Here is a 13,420-nt window from a genome sequence, read left to right on the forward strand (position 1 = left end):
AATCCTGATCCAGACACAGATACCAGCATGTAAACAGATTCTTCCTCTTGCCATCTCTGATATCTCCATCAAACTTTGTGAAGTTGAGATGAAAACTCTGAAAAAGCAAGCGGACAAATCAAATACAACTTAACAGCTAACAGCTATGGTTATCGCTGCTGTTTCCATTCCATCTGATGCTAACGTTAGCACAGCTCTCAGCCACCTCTTGCAGATCGTAAACAAACCGCAGGGGCCCACATCATCACCGGGAACTTCAACCTGGAAAACGTCAAAACTGTGCTCTCCAAATTCTACCAGGCGCATGTCAAGTGTCCTCCCAGGTGGTATGGTTCAGGTCAGAACGGTTAAGTTTGGCTTGGCTTGAGTTCCCACCGCCAGCAGTACCCCTTTGTTTACAGTAGTAGGCGATTGAGATATCGACATGCACATAATCGAGAGTGTGCTCACTGTCACGCAGTCTCACCCCCTCCACGCGGAGTCCACACAGTGCAATTTAACAATTTGAAAATTTGATTTTAGTCTTGGAGGATCATGGGATTTAGTTTCTGAGGGGCTCCGTAAGAAGCATTTCAAGGTCCTGGAGTGGCCTGGGCAGTCTCCAGACCTGAACTCAATAGAAAATCTTTGGAGGGAGCTGAAACTCCAAACCTGAGAGATTTGGAGAAGATCTGTATGGAGGAGTGGACCAAAATTCCTGTTGCAGTGTGTGAAAACTTGGTCAAGAAATACAGGAAACATTTGACCTCTGTAATTGCAAACAAAGGCTACTGTACCAAATGTTAACATTGATTTTCACAGGTGATCAAATACTTATTTGCAGCAGTAACATACAAATAATTTTTTTAAAAAAATCATACATTGTGATTTCTGGAATTTTTTTAGATTATGTCTCTCACAGTGGACATGCACCTAAGATGAAAATTGCAGACCCCTCTATGATTTCTAAGTGGGAGAACTTGAAAAATCGCAGGGTGTTCAAATACTTATTTTCCTCGCTGTGTGTACATATATATATATATATATATATATATATATATATATATATATATATATATATATATATATATATATATATATATATATATATATAAACTTTCCAAAGATATACAGTGGGGTAAAAAAGTATTTAGTCAGTCCCTGATTGTGCAAGTTCACCTACTTAGAAAGATGACAGAGGTCTGCATTTTTCATCATAGGTACAGTTCAACTATGAGAGACACAATGAGAAAAAAAAAATCCAGGAAATCACATTGTAGGATTTTTAAATAATTTATTTGTAAATTATGGTGGAAAATAAGTATTTGGTCAATAACAAAAGTTCAACTCAATACTTTGTAACATAATCTTTGTTGGCAATGACAGAGGTCAAATGTTTCCTGTAAGTCTTCACCAGGTTTGCACACACTGTAGCTGGTATTTTGGTCCATTCCTCCATGCAGATCTTTTCTACAGCAGTGATGTTTTGGGGCTGTCGCTGGGCAACAGGGACTTTCAACTCCCTCAACAAATTTTCTGTGGGGTTGAGGTCTGGAGACTAGCTAGGCCACTCAGGACCTTGAAATGCTTTTTATGGAGCCACTCTTTTGTTGCCTGAGCAGTGTGTTTGGGATCAATGTCATGCTGGAAGACCCAGCCACGTTGCATCTTCAATGCTCTCACTGAAGGAAGGAGGTTTTGGCTTAAAATCTCATAATACATGGCCACGTTTATTCTTCCCTTAACACGGATCAGTCGTCCTGTCCCCTTTGCAGAAAAACAGCCCCAAAGCATGATGTTTCCAACCCGATGCTTCACAGTACATATATAGTGTTCTTGGAATGCAACTCAGCATTCTTCTTCATCCAAACATGACTAGTTGAGTTTTTACTAAAACGTTCTATTTTTGTTTCATCTGACACATGATATACCCAATCCTCTTCTGGATCATCCATATGCTCTCTGGCAAACTTCAGAGGGGCCTGGACATGTACTGTCTTGAGCAGGGGGATATGCCTGGCGCTGCAGGATTTGAGTCCCTCTCTGCGTAGTGTGTAGCCTTTGATACTTTGGTCCCAGCTCTCTGCAGGTCATTCATCAGGTCCCTCCGTGTAGTTCTGGGATTTTTGCTCACCGTTCTCATGATCATTTTGACTCCACGGGATGAGATCTTGCATGGAGCCCCAGATCGAGGGAGATTATCAATGGTCTTGTATGTCTTCCATTTTCTTACAATTGCTCCCACAGTTGATTTATTCACACCAATCTGCTTGCCTATTGGAGATTCACTCTTCCCAGCCTGGTGCAGGTCTACAATTTTTTTCCTGGTGTCCTTCGACAGCTCTTTGGTCTTGGCCGTGGTTGAGTTTGGAGTCTGACTGTTTGAGGCTGTGGCTCTTTTATACAGATAACGAGTTCAGACAGGTGCCATTAATACAGGTAACAGGTGGAGGACCTGTTGCTTCTTAACGAAGAAGTTACAGGTCTGTGAGAGCCAGAAATCTTGTGTGTTTGTGGGTGACCAAATACTTATTTTCCCCAACAATTTACAAAGAATTCTTTAAAAATCCTACAATGCGATTTCCTAGATTTTTTTTTCTCATTTTGTCTCTCACATTTTAAGTGTACCTATGATGAAAATTACAAACCTCTGTCATCTTTCTAAGTAGGAGAACTTGCACAATCAGGGGCTGAGTAAATACTTGTTGGCCCCACTGTACATCATGCAAATGTAAACAGACAGCAAACTGTGTGTGGAAAGGAAAATGACCCGCCCTTAAACCTGATGTTGGTCCGCACACAGAAAGGGTGAACTCAGGATAGAATCCCGTTTCTCGTGCATATGCAAATAACGAATATACAAATCTGGTACGGAGATAATCTCATTCTGTGACACCAACTGTTTCCCATCTGCATAATTAGTTCTGATGTCGCAGTCAGAACTGTTCCCCTTCTGATCAGTCCCCCTGCCTTCAATGTGCATGCGTCATTTCGGAGCGTCAGCAGCGATTCACTGATTATCGCCTTGTCGCTGCTTAAAACTGTGCTCCAGTCAGCATCAATCTCAGCGATAGACATCTGAAGCTTTTGTACAACAATCATTTCCACATAAATTCATCATTATTTTATAATAAAAGAGAGGGAACCGATCAGAGCACGACACCAGCATATCTGAGTCTGACTCTCCGAGTCTGACTCTCTACACCCAAAGTGATCAAAGGGAATAATGTGAATATTATGCATCAGATAAAGTAAAACCTCTTAAATCATTCTAAAGACAGTTTAAAGCAGAAACGAGGTGATAATCTGTCAAACGCCGCTGACACTGACGTGATGCATGCGTGGTGAAGGCAGGGGGACCGATCAGACTGTGACACGGGGTTTGTGCATGTGCAAACTAATGTAGAGGATCGCTCAGACTCGGCGAGTGCTGAGACCCTGACACCAGGTCAAGGATGTCACGTGACAAGTATTCCAGCCAATCGATGCAGAAATCAAAGCTGACAATTGGGGGGTGAATTTATTTTATAACTTCTTAAGACCATTTATGTTCTATGTTATAATCATAATCAGGGACAAAGAGGGGCTCACCCCCGGCCGGGCGCATGTCAGTCTGGGGGCCACATATGGTGATATTTTCTGACTGTCTGGTCTTAAAGGGACGAGAGACAAATCAGTGCTTCAGACAGACTGATGTCCAGTAAAGTACAGTGAGACGCCACAGCTGGATTAAAAACCACCATCTTAACGGAATGCACTTTATTCTCTGCCACACCACTCACAGCAAACAGCTGCAGTTCTGTTCTGCCGACAACAACCCGTTTCACATACTGAGACACGGGGCAAAAACTCTGTGACCAACATAAACTCCAACACTGAGTGCACACTTCTCCATAACTTTTATTTTTGATATTGTGAATTTGGGGGGGGGGAGAGATGTGGCGGTCATGCTCCACCTTTTGCACACAATTCATCATAAGCAGCCTCAGCCGACTCACTCCACTCCAGTAGACAAAGTGTCCCGCGCTCACATAAGTGATCACTCTAAGCAAACGATCACTGTGCTTTACCAAACTAAAACTTCTTAAATCATTGTAAAGTCAGTTTTAAGCAGAATCAAGGCCGTTTTAAGCAGAAACGAGCTGAAACTCGGTGATGCTTTCAAATGACTGACGCAAATGCATCAGCTCGCAGCTCATGTAGCTGCAGCAAATAATGCTGAATTTATGTGGAAATGATTGTTGTTCAAAAGCTTCAGATATCTCTCATTGAGGTGATGACTGGAGGCAGTTTGAAGCAGAAACAAGGTGATAATCAGTGAACCGCAGCTGATGACCCATGCGCAGTGAAGGCAGGGCGGACCGATTTTTAGGGGGCACCGTTCGGTCAGCGACACCGGGTACTTCAGTATCCTCCCACAATCAAAAACATGCTTATTTAGGGTCTGCTCCTGTCTCTGCCCCTAACCAAGTCTAAGTCTAACTAGGATGGGTTAAACGCAGGGGACACATTTCATTGTATGTATGTATATGTACAATGACAACGGCTCTATTATGTTTATTCTAAAAGTTTAGAACTGAGTGGCATATTATTTTGTCAGTATTACAATTGTATTGGGGCCTTTCTGGGCCCCTGTTAATCATGGGCCCCGAGAATTCTTCTCCTCATCCTCCCCTTTTCAGCGCCTCTGGCACAAAGGTTTGATGGTCAAATGAGACAAAGTTTGAGCTGTTTGGCCACATTGACAAGCGGTCCTTTACTAGCATTTCAAAGCACTTTACTGAACTGGTGAGATTTCTTAGTTTTGTTTTTTAATAAATTTACAAAAATCTCAAAAACAAACAAAGAAACAACTTTTTCACATTGTCATTATGGGGTATTTTGTGTAGAGGTTTACACATATTGTGGCGTTTTGGGATTACCTTTCACTACTATGCTGATACTCAGTTATACATGCCGATAACTGCTGGTTATCTCATCCACATAAAATCCTTAGAAGATTGCCTTGCATCAGTGAGAAGTTGGATGTCTAGAAACTTCATACTTTTAAACTCTGATAAGACTGAAATGATGTTCTTTGGTCCAGTGAGACATCGGCATCAATTTGACCAGTTAACGCTTAGCCTAGGCCAGTGGTGTCCAAATTATTCCAGAAAAGGCCGAGACGGTGCAGGTTTTCTTTGCAGCCACTGACTTCAGCAGGTGATTTCACTGATTAACATCACTTTGAGAAGGTGGGATGAGTTCATCAGTGAAGTCACCTGCTGGAGTCAGCGGCTTCAAAGAAAACCTGCACCCTCTCAGCCCTTTCTGGAAAAGTTTGGACACCACTGGCTCATGTGTCATACATCCCACTGACAAAGTGAGGAACCTTGGGGTAATTTTTGATCCTACATTGTCCTTTGACCTCCACATTAGAGATATTACGAGGACTGCTTTCTTCCACCTGCAAAATATAGTGAAGATTCGTCCCATCCTATGTCTGATGCTGAGACCCTGATCCATACGTTTATCTCTTCTAGTTTGGACTACTGCAATGTTCTATTTTCTGGTTTACCGCAGTCCAGCATTAGTGCTCTCCAACTGGTTCAAAATGCTGCAGCAAGACTTTTGACACGAAGCAGAAAGTTTGACCACATTACCCCCATTTTGGCATCCCTTCACTGGATTCCTGTCCCAGAGAGATGAGATTTTAAGGTTCTGCTACTAGTCTATAAAATTGTTCATGGACTGGCACCTCCCTACCTAGCTGACCTAATTAAACCTTATGTACCGGCCCGGGCTTTGCGTTCTCAGGGTGCAGGACTACTTTGTGTCCCTGGGGGGAATAAGAAGTCTGTAGGTCACAAAGCTTTCTCTTATTGTGCCCCTATTCTGTGGAATGATCTCCCTGCATCAATAAAACAGTCAGAGTCTGTAGAGACTTTATCAAGTCCAGACTTAAGATGCACTTATTTTCCCTTTCATATGGCTAGCATACTGGCATAGTATAGTTCTACGCTTTTTACTCTTTTAAATTAATTTTATTAGTAAATGGAGCGTGCTGCGGCCTCACCTTTACCTAAATTCTGGGTCTTTTCGTGAAGCTTAGGGCTAGTGGCCGGCGATCACTGTAGTATCCTGTTTTTCTTGTTTAATGCTGACAATTTATACAGTATTTTTTGTCTTTCTGATGCCTGATTGTTTTTTCTCTCTGTTTAAGGTGCAGCTCCATCCAGAGATGGGTGTGACATTTGTGCTGAAAACCCTCCTGTCCTGTGCACCAACAGCATTTCCTGTATATTCATTTTGTGAATAGTTCTGTAATTTGTGTCTGTAGCATGGCCCAAGCAGAGGGTCACCCCTTTGAGTCTGGTCTGCTTGAGGTTTCTTCCTCAGAAGGAGTTTTTTTTCTTACCACTGTTGCTCTGGGGGTTAGACCTTACTTGTGTGAAGCACCTAAGTGTCCATTGAGGCAACTATGTTGTGATTTGGCGCTATATAAATGAAAATAAGTGAAATGACGTTTGAAGAAAACAACTGAATTTCATAGAATGTCAAAAAAATGAAGTGCAGTGAATACTTTCTGGATGCACTCCATGTAAACTTGTGACGGCAACTGTAAACATAATGGGCCTCATGTATCAACGTTGCGCACTTGTGGCGTAAATTTACGGCGTAAATTTGAAGTACACCAAAGTTGCCGTGACATGTATCAAGCAGTGAGCACCTGCCCATTTCCACCGTACGCCTGACATGACCTTGATAAATGCGGCGGGTGAAAACAATTGTAATTATAATGAACACGCCCATAAATATTCAGACTCCGCTTCAGACACACCCTCATTTTACGACATGGAAGCCAGGAAGACAGCAAAGAAAAAGAATTCCACCAATCACGACGTGTGCCAATATAGCGTCAAAAGCGGCAGTCGTATTAATTATTTTGTAGTATAATCAATAAAGTGTTACAGTGGTCCCTTGTTTATCGCAGGAGTTACGTTCTAAAAAATAGCCCATAATACACAAAACCGCGACGTAGTCAGCGTTATTTTTTACAATTATTATAGACGTTTCAAAGCTGTAAAACCACATTATACACTTTCTTAATCAGGCATGAACATTTTCTCACTTTTCTCTCGTGTGTAAACACTCTCAAAGTTCAAACCTTAGTTGAAAAATAAGACCAAACTGTTTTCAGGCCCAAACATTTGTTTGAGAAATAAAAATAGAACGTTTTCCTATAAATAATTATGATGGGTTTTAGAACTAACAAATTTAATTTTAACGATCAACCTACGAGGTTGGACACAAGAAATTATTAATAGTGACTGACCAGTATTTCACAGATCGCGCCTCTGCATCCTGACGCCGCGCCTTTTTCCACTCACACCTGGCTGCAGGTGTCTGTTTCCGAGTGACAAACACAGTTATGAGTAGTTGTTGGCGCTCTTTTTTCTTCTGGGCAAGAAGATTCTTATAAACAGACACGCAGACCACAATGCACTGTAAAAAAAGCATGCAAAATTGGACTAAAGAAATCCGCAAAACGACGAGGCCGCGAAAGGTGAACTACGTTATAGCGAGGGACCACTGTATTCTCTTTTCACATGTCAATAATTCATAATGGATATTTGCTCGCTCAATTAATAAGACACGCCTAATTTTTCAGATTTCTTTATTTTTAAAATGTATGTATTTATTTATTTTATTGTAACAAACGAATGGAGAAAACAAAACCTGATTGCAGCACGGGCGAAGGGAATGACAACACTACAGTTGTAATTATCAATTTCATTGTCTAAAACGATCACACCACATAAAGTTAAGCTCAGCGCTGCTCTGGCTCCAGGCTCTGGAGAAAAAGGCGAGCAGCGCTTTCTTTGCGGTCAGCGCTGTGGCCACGGATCGTGCTCGATATACCAGCAATTCCGCAAAAGAGGGATTTGTATTAATTATTATGTAGTATAATCAGGAAAGTGTTATTTATGTAACATATGCATTGATTTGTATGATGGCACTGTTTATCATATTGATAATTTTCATTTTTATGTGGATTCCAGCGCTGGTTCATTTTGGTGTATAATTTACGCCACCTCTCGACCTGGTGTATATTTTCAGCGCAGCGTACGCCAACGACCACATTGATAAATGCCAAGTAGAGCAGCCATTTTGGCGTACACCCCATATACGCTCAAATATCGCCATACGCACGTTGATACATGAGGCCCAATGTCACTTTAGTTTTAATCTGCATGCTGATCACATGATTTCAGAGACAGTAGCCACAGCCACTGGACTAAAAATTACTGAGAAAAACTGTTATAAAAATTATATTGACCCACCTCCCAAAGACATACTAATCCCCTCCGAACATGGTTTTTGTCAGTTTGTCACTATCTTACACAGGATAGTGGTATAGTTGTATTACTATATAGACATAAAAATGTTACAGGAGAGAGAGAAATACTGACTGGGGTTAAAAGGGTAAATCAGTATTTTTTGCCATAATACAAAGCAAAGACTTTTTAAAAAACTGTACAGTTTTATTTAAATTATCTGTGCAAAGAGGAAACATGGTAAAATAAGCTTGAACAGAGATCCTGCACAAATAAAAATTACAAAATAGGTGGGAGGGGAAAATTTTTGCAAGTAAAAAAAATAAGGTACAACGGCAAATTCATCTATTAGTCACTAAAAAAAAAGACCGTCCAGAGAAAAATAGAATTGTGAAAACACTTTAACATCCGATACAGCAGCTCTCAGTCTACTGTTCATCATGTTTAAGGGTCTGTGTTACAGCGAGTCCCCTCGAGCCATCATGGAGTAATCAATAAGAAAGCGTCTGATACTTTGTAACAACACTGTCAACGTTCAACAGATCAGTCTGATAAGAAAGAGTTTTGGCGGTTTTCTTTGACCTTTTGAAAGAGAAGCAATGGGCACATCTTGGGTGCAGGAATAAAAATTTCCAGAAATAAGTTAATGGTCTGCACACTTCCGTTTCTTTTCTGGGTATTTATTTATAACATTTCAATCTTCTCAGGTCTTCATCAGGTTCTCTGCAAGCATCACTGTCCTGCTCAGTATGACACCATAGTTACATAGGGCATGCCATAGTTAAAGCTACAATTCTAATTGCACAGTATAACTTATTCAACATCCTATTGTAAAACACAGCATATTTGACAAAAAAAAAAAGCCTTATATCAACTTCTTCATTGAAGCCTCTCAGGGATCGAGGAGACTGAAGTATTTTCAGAGTGAGTTTGATTGTTGTAGTTATGTGTCCGTGCTTAAGAACCACTTTTCATTTCTCTTGTGATAGGGGAGTTGTTAAAAATGCCCGCTTCCTGTTCCTTTGGGTTTTGTTGTGCAGAGGGCATGAGGCTCAACACAGTGTACTGAGAGTTGTGGACAGTCATCTGGGTGCCCTTTCTCCAAATCTATCCAGAATGATGTCACACTGTCTTTGATAATCCTCTTCAGAGCTGATCTTCATCTGTCTTACGAGTGACCCCCTTTTCAAATCTGTTTTGATGGAAACTGTCAGAAAACAAAGTGTTGGGGTCTGTTGGATTTTGTAGGATGATCGAGGGAAGGCTGCTCCCTCGTAACTGCGCTTTATTGTCAGCTGATCACCGGGCCATCTTCTGTGAAACCTCTAATCTGCCATCTCCCCTTGCATGTATTTATCACCACTTGCTCTGTCACATGGTTTTATTATTACACTTTTCCATCAGTTCTTTAAGAGCAGCTGTTTGTTCAGGTGTTGGATTATTGTATGCTTTTTATTCATATTGTCACTTGATTAGCTGGATTATGTCATTCTGAACTAAGTGACATTAAGTTTCCACACGCATATTTCAGTTAGGGAGCATGAACTTTGACTTCCCTCTTAACGGGACTTTGTCGTTGGTCAGAACACTAAGGATCAATACTAAGTATCAGACAAAGTAAGTGTTGTGGGCTGGGGTGTTTGGCTGGCTTGGTTTTTGTTTTCTGTTTCTCCCACCAGGTGGTATGCATTCAGGACTGAGTGGCTGAGCATCAGGACCTCACCCTGAACACCTGAGGCTTGTTTTCACATGCAGGTCATCAGGACTCACAGCTGTGGTGTATTTTGTCTTGATCAGAGATTGCTGCATTTAAACCTTGAATGCACAGTGTGTGATTGCCAGAGACTCGACCTTGTGAGCAGACGTGTGAGATCGACGTCAGGAGAACAATCTCACCATCACGGACGCAGAGACCGCTCCAGGTTTGACGCCACAGTCTGTGAAGGAGGATTGGGTGAGGTCTCACGCTCTTCAGCACACTTCCTGAGGTAATTCGGTTTTTGGTGACTTTTATGAAGTAATGACAGTGGATTAGGTGTCCCTCACACCTTGTGTTAGTGAGCTGTCACGTTATGCTAATTGTCTGCTGCAGTGGAGATTTGAACTGAGTTGTTCCGTGCCTGCAGGGTGAGAAACTGATGTATAGATTTAAGCCAGGAAGTGTTTGCTGATTGCGTGCACCTTTGAGTTGTGTCTCTCTGTGTAGAGTTGGACTCACCTCATGTTTTCTTTCTTCACAGACTCGGTTTGTCGCGGCCACCTGGGGGGTGTCGGCGGGGTCCCTGGGTCCGAACTGCTGTGGCTCCGGACCGTTTGCGCTGTTAAGAGCGCGCCGTATTTCCACCTCACCAGACCGCGGACGTTTTAGTTGTTTAGCACGTCACTCTGTTATGTTTATTAAATTCTGTTATCTTTTGAACCGTGCTCTGCTTATTTTATGCTGGGTCCTTCAAACGCTGGGTCGGTGCTCCGACCGCGTCCGAAACATAACAGTAAGAGATTCAAAAGAATTTCTGTAAACCAATATAGACATTATAGATTTACACTGTGTCTCGTACAGATGTACACGGCCCAGAAAGAAACCTGCTGGAAAGATTTCTAACATTTGTTTCCTCCAGCAACTTGTATATTTTTCTTCTTTAATGTTTGAGACACTTTCCCTCCACAACATAGAGATCTGCAGTTCAAATTCTCTACATCAAACTGCAGCGTAATAAATGAGTTAGTAAATAAACTCCACCCCTGTAAGTCAGCTGTGTTAGAGGACCTGATGAAGACCTGAGAAAGATGAAATGTTGTCCAGGCACTTATTAAAACACTCAGAATGTTTGCAGGAATAGTGATATTTTCCATCATCACATCTGGTGACTTCAAGGAAAGACAATTTGATGATAATTTTAAAATACAGTATATATATATCCATTTGATCTCCTTCTTCATTTCTGCACAAAGTCACAAAATCAGAAAATTGCACATTGATGCAGCCTTCATCCATTCACCTCTCCTGCAGAGACGAGAGGTCTCCATCCATCAAACGAAGCATCAGCTCAGCACCAGAGAAGAGCTTTGTGGTTCATTTACTCGGATGACTCCTTGGACCCTTAAGTAAGGATCCTCTGAGAGACGGGGAGGTTCTCATGAAGGTATTTCATACTGCCTTGCTCTGAGAAGTCAGCAACACTGTGTCCTTCCCCTCGGAGGACCCATTTGGTTGTGAGCAGTCCCTCCAGTCCCACTGGACCCCTGGCATGAATCCGTGCAGTGCTAATACCAACCTCAGCTCCTGCAAAATAAGTTTTGAGTGATGAATGCACCCACTCTCATCATTTTAAGAAAACATGCCACGTTAGTTTTAAATGTAGGTACAAGAGTGTAAACAGGAAGTGACAGTGTGGGTACCTAAGCCAAAGAGGTAGCCATCTGCAAAACGAGAGCTGGAGTTCCAGAATACACAGGCACTGTCCACCCCCTGCAAGAACTGCTCAGCGGTCTATTCTGTGGTGGGAAAAAACCTCCACAAAGCCTCACGTTAAAAATAAACACAGAACAACACTTCATTCATGACGTGTAGCTCATAAAGAAACACAAAGAATTCTCCAACCGTTTTCTGTGACAATAACGTCAGTGTGGGAGCTGCCATATTTGTGGATGTGGTCCACAGCGTCCTGCATGCTGTCCACCACCTCGATGCAGCATTCCAGGGCCCCATACTCTGTCCGGAGAGACTTCACCTCAGAGGGGCTGAAAGTCAGGTAAGACGCAAACCTCGGGCCTGCGTGGATCTTTACCTGACGACACAAACATCAAGTGATCAGGCAAAAACCTCACTCTATGGTCTCTTTAAAGCCCTAAATCCCCTATCTTCAGTTTGTCCATGATCAAAGTTATACACACACACACGCCCTGAGAGCTTTTTGTCTTTTCCGCTTTCTGCCACAAGTAGGTGCTTCTATTTTTACACATACACAAACAGAGACGGTGGCATAAGATATCAAATGCAATGCACTTTTCACTCATGGTAACGGCAACATGACACTTAACTCATTCATGTAATGGCAACATGACACTTACCTAAACTGACTAGACCAACTGAACTACAAAAACACAAATCAGTAACATTAAAAAACTGTCACGTTTCTCCAAAAAATATTTGTTCTATCAACTCTGTGTTTTCTCAGTGTTCATCCATAACCCAAAATACATTAGCATACCAAACGGCAAATGTCAGCTCTCCCCGGTTTGTCCGTGATCAAAGCCATACACACACGCACGCAGAGGCCACTTGGTTATTATAATATAGCAGCCAAGTCTCATGTTTTTTTCGTGCTTCCGTGATTAAATGAGTCAAATTTTCGTGACTGTTTTTTTTAAGTCACTATTCCTAACCCTACTCCTACCACCTGCCCTAACCTTAACCATAACCGAATCTTACTATTTCCCCAACCCTAACCCTAACCACCAGGACCCACCCCCCGGGTCCTGGCTTCACTTTTAATTTCGTGCAGCCATCACAGAATGAATTAGAATGAATGCTGCCGTGACGAAAATGAGGAGTTTTTCATCACAATATTATAAACCAATTTTTATAAACCAATAGATTAATGTATATTTCGTGCTGCTGAATCACGACTTACCGTGAGACCAGGTTGAATATAGATTTTTTCCGAAAATTATTTCCTCTCTAGTTTCAGTGATGAAAGTGGGACATGGAAAAAAAAAAAAAGAAAATTATTTGGTAAGGGCCAAGACCTGAAGCCCCTGGTGGGGAGTCTGGGGGGTTCTCTCCCAGAAAAAAATTGAAATCTTTGATCCATTCTGGTGCATTTTCAGGTCTATTTAACCACCAATAAATCTCTAAAAAAATTTAATTTTTGTTGGGTCAGGTCAAGTGTTCCATCCCAGTCTTTACACACAACTTGTATTGTGCTACCAGCCTTTAATCTAAAAACATATATTGTGGTTCAAAAAAGTACAAAGGAAATAATTCAAACATAATAATTCAGTGTCAATTCAAATGGAACAACAGGAGTATTTATGGCACATTAATGCATCAACTTGTTCAACCTTCACTCACTTCTGAGTTTTCCTAGTTTTGGCAGAAGCTTTGGAGCTACTGATGATCT

General features: G+C 41.7%; 1 pseudogene; it reads right to left on the bottom strand.

The window, feature by feature from the left end:
• Positions 1-11,327: 11,327 nt before the first annotated feature.
• LOC117522998 lies at positions 11,328-12,716 on the bottom strand (annotated as a pseudogene).
• Positions 12,717-13,420: the final 704 nt, after the last annotated feature.

The sequence above is a fragment of the Thalassophryne amazonica genome, chromosome 13 (genome assembly GCF_902500255.1).
Source record: "Thalassophryne amazonica chromosome 13, fThaAma1.1, whole genome shotgun sequence".
Lineage (NCBI taxonomy): Eukaryota > Metazoa > Chordata > Actinopteri > Batrachoidiformes > Batrachoididae > Thalassophryne > Thalassophryne amazonica.